General features: G+C 38.7%; 1 long non-coding RNA gene across 1 annotated transcript; it reads left to right on the forward strand.

Moving 5' to 3' along the window:
• Positions 1-6,410: 6,410 nt before the first annotated feature.
• LOC134203406 (uncharacterized) lies at positions 6,411-7,720 on the forward strand. The gene is made up of 3 exons (XR_009977592.1): positions 6,411-6,512; positions 6,574-6,691; positions 6,760-7,720. It is a non-coding gene; the product is annotated as an uncharacterized LOC134203406 (long non-coding RNA).
• The last annotated feature ends 2,304 nt before the right edge of the window (positions 7,721-10,024 follow it).

Consider the following 10,024-nt stretch of genomic DNA (forward strand, 5'->3'; position numbering starts at 1 on the left):
AAAAAAAAGTTTCAAGCATTTATATGAGGCAAATTTGGATTAGTTTCTGAGGTTGTTTTTAGATGAGCTAAGTACTGCGGATGTTCTAGGAACATAATTCAAGCTTGCATGCGAAGTGTTATCACCTGTCCGAAGTGTTATCACCAGGCCTGATCTACGAACTCCATAGAGTCAATGTCTGTTGATCAACCTTCGTAATGGAGACAGTTATTGAAGAACAAACAAGTCGTGTATCCCCTTCTTGGTATATGTTTGCATTCCAAGTAGTTTTTGTTGTTGTCGTGTGCTCCAGGTAGTCTACAAACTCAAAGAGTCAAGGCCTGTGGATCAACCTCCGTAATGGTGGCAGTTATTGAAAAATAAACAAGTTGTGTAACCTCTTCCTTATATATGTTTGTATTTCAAGTAGTTCTTGTTGTTGTCGTGAGTTCCAAATAGTCTATGGACTCCATAGAGTCAAGGTCGGTGGATCAACCTTCCTAGTGGAGGCAGTTATTTGAAAAGTAACAAGTTGTGTGACTTCTTCTTGGTAAATGTTTGTCTTTAAAGTAATTCTTTTTGTTGTCGTGGGCTCCGTAATGGATGCAGTTATTGAGCATTAAACACTTTTTGTGACCCCTTTTTGGTACAGCTATATCCCGATTTTATCACTCCTAGTGAATTTTGGGGTGATGAAATAGAAAATGTGACAAAATTGGAACAATTTTTATTTTCAATTTTTTTGTTTGTTTCGCAAATATGAATCAGTTTATGCCTTGGAAAGGCAAAATACGTGAACGAAACCCGTTATTTTTTGTCGAAGAGACTAACAACATTTTTTGACAAGTTCTCTGAAATCAATGTCGTTTGTGGTATTATTTGAAAATAATAAAAACGATAAAAATTCAGGATCGACGATCATTAGCTCTAGGTAGTTATTGAAGAACAAACAAGGTGTGTAACCTCATTTTAAAATACATCTGCATTTCAAGTAGTTCTTGTTGTCATGGGTTTCAGATAGTATACAAACATCATTCATCTTCTTCTTCTTCTTCTTATTGGCATTACATCCCCACACTGGGACAGAGCCGCCTCACAGCTTAGTGTTCATTGAGCACTTCCACAGTTTTTAACTGCGAGGTTTCTAAGCCAAGTTACCATTTTTGCATTCGTATATCATGAGGCTAACACGATGATACTTTTATGCCCAGGGAAGTCGAGACAATTTCCAATCCGAAAATTTCCTAGACCGGCACCGGGAATCGAACCCAGCCACCCTCAGCATGGTCTTGCTTTGTAGCCGCGCATCTTACCGCACGGCTAAGGAGAGCCCCTTACAAACATCATTCATATCTCGTGCGAAACGAAACGTACGTTATTCCTTGGAATGCAAAATGTGAATAAATTGGAACGAGACAACTTCACGACGGAAACGTAAGGAAAAAAACGGGCTTATATCGCAAAGATCATGTACCGTGTAAGTCTAGTCTAGCGTGTAAGCCTAGAAGTCTTACTCCATAAATTTTTGGGATGGCCATTAGCATATGCCATGAACGCATTGTGTTCTATAAACCACAAAGGACAAGTACCAAATTTTAAACAGGCTGTTATATCTCTGGTTAAGAATGAGGATCCTAACGCCTTATTCCGGGTTTTCTTGGATGAACATGACAATTTAAAATGGAAACATTCTATTGTTCGTACCACAAAAGGCATGTACCACATTTTAAACAAGCCGAAAGATCTCTAGTTACGCGTGTAGATCTTAAGGCCTATTCCAGAGTTTTCTTGGATGACCATGAACCTATGCAATGGACGCATTCTATTCTACGTACCACAAAGGGGTTGTACCACTTTTTGGAAAATGCGAAAGATTTTTGGTTACGCGTGTAGATCTTAAGGCCTGTTTCAGAGTTTTCTTGGATGACCATGAACCTATGCAATGGTTGCATTCTATCCAATGTATCACAAAACACAGGTCCAAGCTCCAGGAGGTTCTCGAAAAACTTTAAATACTTGAAAATGATGATGAACGTCTTACTGTGCGTCATCAAGGATCTGCACCACTTATGACTTCTTGATTTCTTGGCGTACCAAGAACATCTTAAGGCCTCAGCACTCAAACAATTGGACGACCATGATAACGAAAACAATTTGGACGACCCTAATACCGAAATTGGTAAAAGACACATCTTAAGACTAAAAGTGAGTTAAATATCATACTTTGCTTACCTAAAAGATTGCAAACTTTTTTTAGGCACCAAATTCCAAATAGCGCTTCCTCTTTTTACGCTCAAAATTCCAAATAACGCTCCCTGTTTTTACGCTCTGATTTAATTTACGCTCCCCCGTTTTGGGGGCGAAAAGAGGTTTTGCAGAATTCGTTTTAATATCCTCAGCTGATAGATATATTTAAAAGCTTTCGTCCAAGAAGCTCATTTTTATTGTGTGACAAGCAAATAAATTATCGCCGACGAAGGACTCCTCAAGTGGTATCAGTCTGCTAAACAGGATACGCGACAGGATTTTGTACCCCGGGTTCAGAAGGGTGATCCCTCTGTAATTGGCACACTCTAGTATGTGCCTTTTCTTATAGATTGGGCATATGAGGTAATCCAACCAGCCGGCAGGCAGTTCTTCATCATCCCATATTTTTGGGATAATGAGGTGGATTGATCGATGCAGCTTCTCAATTACAAGTTTGAGAAGCTCGACCAGGATCTCGTCCTTCCCACCAGCTTTTCTTTTTTCAGCTCGTTTAGAGCCTTCTTAACCGCCTCCAGCGTTAGTGGTACCACAGCTTGTCCATCCCGCTCCTTAATACACCTTTATTTTCACCGTTCGAACGCGTTCAACAAATCTTCGAAGTGTTCCTTCTACCTGGCTGCCACCATAGTCTTGTCTGTCAGCAAATTCATCTCTCGGTCATTGCACATGGCGGGCACTGGCGCAGTCTTGGCGCGCCATTGACAGTTGCGTAAAACCTCCGCATATCGTTTCTATCCATGTTCTCCTGCGCTTCAGCCATCACTCTCTTTGTGATGCCTTTATTTTTTCCTGCGGTAGATTCGTTTCTTTTCTACCCTTGCTACACAATACCGCTCTCTGTTGGAACGGGTACGAGCCACTAGCATTCGACTCCTAGCAACATTTTTCCCGTCCGTCACTCGCTGGCACTTCTCATCAAACCAACCGTTGCGTCGCTGTGCAGTGCCTAACACTTCCTGCGCTAATGTAGTCACAGCTTCGTGAATATTTTCCCACAATCTGTTGACGTCACCATATCCGGTGGCATCTCCAATCCGCTCGTCCAGCTTCTGGTGGTCTTCCAAGCGTTGGATATTTAAACGCACCGCTCAGTTGTTTCGGGAATTTGTGACGCTGAAAAGTCGCGCTCGAATTTTTGCAACTACAAAATAGTGATCCGAGTCGATGTTCGGACCTCTGAGGGACATTTCATCTATAACACCCGAGATCAGCATGTGGTCTATCTGTGAGCAAGTGTCTCCACTCGGATGTTTCCAGGTGTGTTTGCGGATATTCTTACGTGCGTAGTAGGTACTACTTATTGCCATCCCTCTAGCTTCCACCGGATAACACGCTTCATCTGCTTCCCGATCACCATGAAGCCAACTCCTGGTTCTGCTCTGTCACCGCCTCTAGCGAATTATTCAGCATCAATTTTATTCAGCTATGAAGATCACAAATAAACAATAATTCAACTTAGATGCTTATTTGTAGCTTGTCGTTGTTTGATTGGCGGTTAACCTTGCAAGAAAAACTGTTGGATTGCCAATCTGGAGATGGAGATTTGTGGGTGAAAAATAAGAATGATTTTAATGAAATTAAGTCTTCTGAATGGTTCTGTGATGTAATAATATTATATTTTATTCAGATTATACGTCAGCAATGAAAAGTGTGTATCCATTGTAATTTCCACAGAAGATACAAATTCAAATTCAATTAATTATTAGAAAAACGATTTATTTCCCATCACTAACAGCAACAAAAACCAAATCAGAATCTAGAGAGAAAATTTCACTTCACTGCTGACGCCAACGTTAGACACTCGATGATTTGCCACTGAAACGCTGTACATCCCATCCATACAAATACATTTTTGCAGTGTCTCCCCCAAAAAGCGTTTGCAATTCTGCTACCGACGATACTTTTCTGCCGTTGCTAAGCGATTGTGTTTTGCACTTTGAAGAATGTTTGTCTCGGCTACACCTTTCCTTTAATGAAATAGTGGTTCTAACGTCCGATGTACTCTCATTTTCTCCTTTCAATTTCTCATGTTTAGCCCTGAGAAAAACCGATTAGCTTTTTATCATGCACCTTTCCGATCATTTACTCAACAGCAGCCGACCATTAATCCAAAACATGTGAGAAAATATCACGCTGACCAATTACACGTTGATTTCCCGCAGCAGACACAATCGTTTTGGTTGAATTCCTACCGGAAGGCCACCACCAATGCTGATTATATTCCACCGCAACCGTTTCTGACGCCTTCATGGCAACGCAGCTGTGTCCGCTTTCCGTGAAATCTTGTTCGAACTGACGATTGTAGCCAATTCCTTCATTTCGAATTCTTTCCTTCCAATTATTCAATTTAGATGTCTGTGCTTGCGATGCGGGATTGACGGGATTGATTAGTTTAATTTATAGTTTTTAACATTTATCGATGATAAATAATCGATGATAAATCCATCGAAAATTGGATGAGATACTAACGTCCAAAGTTTATCATATTTTCGTAACGCTCTTCGATTTTTGCAATCGCAAAGTATACCCCGGTACAGAAAACATAGACGTTATCCTTCGTCAATACACCTGAAATTACGTCAGTTCAAGTGCAGCCTAATATCCCACCTCTTAGATCCCACCAAATCACACCGATATCGTCACTGCATCCAAAAGCCTCTTCACGTCTTCACTAGAGACATTCGGCCAACCAGCCCCGGTCTCCCTAAATACTATTACGCATAGTCTACACTAAAGTGACCAGATTTCTCATGGATCAATCCGGGATGCTCTATAATTTATATCCGTTTAGACTCAAATCCCGAACATAACACATTTTAACATTATTTGTGCATTTTTTTTCACATGATATTGAATTCGTTTGTAATCTTTTTTCTCCGTCCGTAGAACTGATGGAAATTTCTGTTTGAGAGCGCTTTAACATTAGTGTTTGGAATATGAATATTTTCGGAATTTGAGTCAAAACGGTATGAAAGCGTATCAAATCGTTTCCTAAGTGCTTTCTTCCTATCAACCAACAACACCTGGTATGATGCTAACTGCTCTGCTTCATAGAAACAAATAACCTAAAATTATTGGATCTTCCAAATATTTTTGAAATAAGAAATGTTTTATAATCTAAATCACACGGCTTTGTTAGCTCTGCGGATCTTCTGAACATATTGCGTGGTATGTTGTGGAACGTATTGCGTGGTATGTTTTTGAAAATCCCAGGTAATCCGATTGCTTCCGATTCTTAAAATTTTTGCGTTATCCGAAATACGACAAATCAACTCAGCTTTTGTTGATCCTCCATAACCCAAGCAACACACTTAATCATAATAAGGTATACCTGATTGAATTATAACAAATTTGATCGACTGATTTTTGATTAAAAGATTTCTGTATAACTCATGTATAACGAAAAAAGCGCAAGAGGTGGAGTCAATATAAAACATATTGAAGTTACATTTGATACATTTTTGGAACACATTTCAAACCATTATAAAACAATGATTGAAATGTAAATAAATCGGTCGTGACACATTCATCAACAACTTGGAAAACAACTTGGATGATTTTGTCTTGGATTATTCATGATACTTACTACCAAAAAGTGTACATAATCATAGTTCAGGTTCGGTGTTTGATTAACAGATTTTCGTCTTGCGGTTCTAAATTTATGACAAACCTTAATATTCTAGTTCTGTATTTTTCATACGCCACGTATAAATTCTAATACTGATGCATTAGATTCGACAATTTTGTTTCTATATCTAAAGCCATATTGGTTCACGAGTCATCATGTTTACACAGCAAAAAATATATTAATATGTGGGGACGTAACTTCGTGAAACGTACCTTAAAAATTAACGTAATAAGGTATTTTACGTAGTTTTACGTCACATTGACTCTTTATTACATTTCTCCACGTATCACTGGATCGAGAAAATTTATTTTTCAGTTACACGCATCCAACATAAAATTACCTACCCAATACCATATTCCAATACATCCTAAATGACGCACATCATGATTTCCAACGATAAAATTTAATATTATGCCCAAAAGAAGTAAAAACAAAAAAATCAGCGTAATATTACACCATAATCAGTAATATCACTTCATAAAATATGCTGTAGAATGTCAACAAAGCAAGCTTCCCGCTAACTGTCAGTCTTCGTTCCACTCGCATCCAAAAACTTTGTTCGTGGAATATTTTAAAGATTTAGATTCTAATAAAGTTTAGGAACAGTGTCCTTTCAGCCCCGGATAGAGACAAAATGGTGAGTTTGGCATGATGTTTCTTATCTATACCTAGCTGGTACAAATTATAACATTTTTCAGAAGTCCTTGCTAAATATGATGCAGTGGAGCGGTGAAAAAATAAAGAACGGAGGAGGTGCGATAAGTCGGCAGATACGTTGCTACCCGCGGAAAACCGGCACCGAATGAATTTCTGCAGGTAAGATTCTGATCAATTATGTTGCCGATCTCCCGATGAATATTTGTAGATGATATTATTATTCGCAGATACAAAAATGTCATCGCTTCTCGGATGTGAAACGTGCATTTCATACCGAACCAAAGTGTCGGGACCATGGCCCCATTTGTTCAAAGCATGCTGGATGTTGAAGGAGAATGCCGGATGATGTCCCGTTCAGAATGAAATTGATAGAACGCTTCGAACGGTTAAGTGTGAACAAAGGTGAGGTTGTTTAGCTCTGATCGACGGAGACAAAATTGCCTACCGAACAAAAAGATTATTCTATCTGTTGAAGATTAGAAGAAGAGGATTGTGTAATTTAAGCATAATAGAAGAATAAGGGATGGTTCACTAATTACGTAACCACATATGGGGGGAGGTACAGTGACTATAATAACAGTGTCGTCAAGTGTCAGAATTGGAACAGAATCGCCTGTCAGTTTCATACAAATGCGCATTCCAAACGAGCAGGAGACCTGTCAAACGTAACACTTGACGTTACTCTTCTTATAGGGCTCTAGGGGGAGGTATATCATTTTCTTACTCTTCATATAAACAAAACATAATTTGTATGGGAAAAATCTTATACAGGGGGGAGAGGGAGGTCCGAGAAACCAAGAAAAAAATAAACCAACAAAATTATTGAACGACCCCTTAATATAATGAATAGTGCGGTAACTAGCTGTATAAAATGAGCGCCAATGGATGTTTAAATTCGTAAAATACGGAATGGTTAAGGTGATGTTGCAGAACCAAACTAGATTTGCATCTCCAATCTCTTTTGTGCATCAACATCTTGCTGGTGTTTATGCTCTAATTCATTTAATTTTTGTCCGATTTGTTTGAAATTTTTAGAAATAAACCAAAAATTATCATAGTTTCCGAGGATCAATCATTGGACATGTCGGTCCAACGGATTTATACGGAATCCCAGTGGGGTCTGTCGGGTGGCCATTTAGGGCATTTTTGACTTTTATGTTTGATATTCATATAAGTACTAATATCGTCTTTTTATACCCGTATCTGTAAAGTTTTTTTGCGACGCTTCTGAACGAGTTTGGAAGCATAATGGCCACACGTGGCCAGCTTCCGGGGCTCTAACTGGGGACATATATCAGAATACAATTTTGCTGAAAGTTATATTGAAACTAATTTTAGATTCCTACTATCAATTTTGATACAAATGATCCAAACATCCCGGTTACCTGGAACCAATTCCGGAGACCCTGTGGAAGACTTGAATCTGGTTTTTATGATTCTCCATGAGAAAAATATAGAATAACATTTTTTAGGTCTTGATTCTACTTCTGACCACTTCACTGTCGAATTTTCCGGAGAAACTCATGGATAATTCTTGGAGGAGTTTCCAAAGGAACTCTTGAAGGGAAAATTCTGAAGGAACTCCTGGAGGAATAGTGGAAGAACTTCTTAAGGAAATTTTGAAAAAGTTTTTAGAGAAATCTCCAAAGGAACTCCTGAAGAACTTTTCAGAAGATCTTCTGGAGGAATTTCGGCAGGAAGTCCAGGGGCATTGTCGAATGAACTGTAGGAATTAATGGAAGAATTCTTGGAAGAATTTCCTGGAAAACTTCTGGAAGGATTCATGGAGGCACTTGCCGAGGTATTTCGGGAGCAGTTTCTGAAGTAACTTCCGGAGAAACTCCATGAGAAATTTGCGAAGAAACTCCTGGCAGATTTTCATTGAGACCTCCTGGAATAATTCTTGAAGGACATTCTTGAAGAACTCTTGGATAAATTTTCTCGATGAGTTTCCGGAGGAACTTCTGCAGGTATTTCTGGAGAAATTTCTGCCAAATTTTCCGGAAAAACTAATGTTTAAATTTTGGAGGAATTTCCGTATAAGCTACTGAATAAATTTTCGGAGAAATTCTTACAAGCATTTTCGAAAGAATTTCTTAAAAAAAACTCTTGGAAACAGTTTGAAATAATTCTTAAAGGAAATTTCGAAGAAGTTTTTAGAGAAATTTCCGTATGAATTCCTGAAACACTTTTCGGAGGATCTCCTGAAGGGATTTAGGGAGGGAGTCCAGGAGGAACTGTCAAATGAACTCCTGTAGGAATTTTGGAAGAATTCCTTAAGGAAATTCTGAAGGTATGTTTAGAGAAATTTTCGTATGAAAATTTCGTATGAAGTTTCTGGAGGATTTTCCGGAAGAACTCCTGGAGGAATGACTGGAAGAATTTCTTGAAAAACTTCTGGAGGAATTTCCGAAAAAACTTCTGGAGGAATTCCTGGAAGAACTTGCGGAGGTGTTGTGAACCAATTCAACACAAAATCGTATATGATGCAACATAAGATGCTAAAGTGGAGGCGATACACGCACATGTTGTATGGGGAAGTACATACATCGCCTCCACTTTAACATCTTATGTAACATCATATACGATCTTGTGTTGACTGGGAAGTAGTTTCTGAAGTAACTTCCGGAGGAACTCCTTGAGGAATTTCTGTAATGGTGGACATTTCATTTGAACTTTTAGGGGAATTTTCAAAGGAACTCCTGAACAAGGCGTTAGCATTAATATTGGGAGGTATTTTCGGAGGAACTCTGGCCAGATTTTCCGAAGTAATTCTTGTATGAATTTCCGGAGAAACTACAGGATGAAATAACGAAGGAGCTCCTGGAGGAATTCCGGGAACAACTCTTGAAATAAGTTCGGGAGGAATTTTTGGATGATCTTCTGGAAGCCTTTCTGAAGGAATCTCTGGAAGAATTTCCGGGTGATCTCCTTGAGGGATATTCGTAGGAACTCCTAGAGGAATTTTCGGTGGAGCTCCTGGAGGACTTTCTGGAGAAACTCCTGGAGGATTGTCTGGAAGAACTCCTGGAGGAGTTTCGGGAAGAATTGCTAAAGAAATTTCAGGAGTAATTCCTGAAAGATTATTTGAAGGAAATTCTGGAGAAGTTTCTGAAGGAATTCGCAGAGGAATTTCCAAATGTGTTTTTGGAGGAATTTCCGAAGGATTTCTTCGTTAAGTGCAGTAAGTCTAACTTTAACAAAAGTTTAATGTATAAAATCAGTCCACTCCAACGCAGCCGACTGGAAATGATTGATCATACCATGGCGACAACATTTTTATCGGCGCACAGGTCCACTTATAATCCAAAAATCCTAAAAACTAAACCTTAACGTTATGCCTAAAAAATTGAAAATCTTAGAATTAAAATCGTGAAAACTCGATAACTAAAAACAAAGTATTGCCTTTTGTTCACACTTTTTACAAATATTGTGTTGTCAAAATACTGTAAATTGAAAAACGAAAATCAATAATTTGTTATCAAATTGTAT

Source organism: Armigeres subalbatus, unplaced genomic scaffold (assembly GCF_024139115.2).
Source record: "Armigeres subalbatus isolate Guangzhou_Male unplaced genomic scaffold, GZ_Asu_2 Contig1840, whole genome shotgun sequence".
NCBI lineage: Eukaryota > Metazoa > Arthropoda > Insecta > Diptera > Culicidae > Armigeres > Armigeres subalbatus.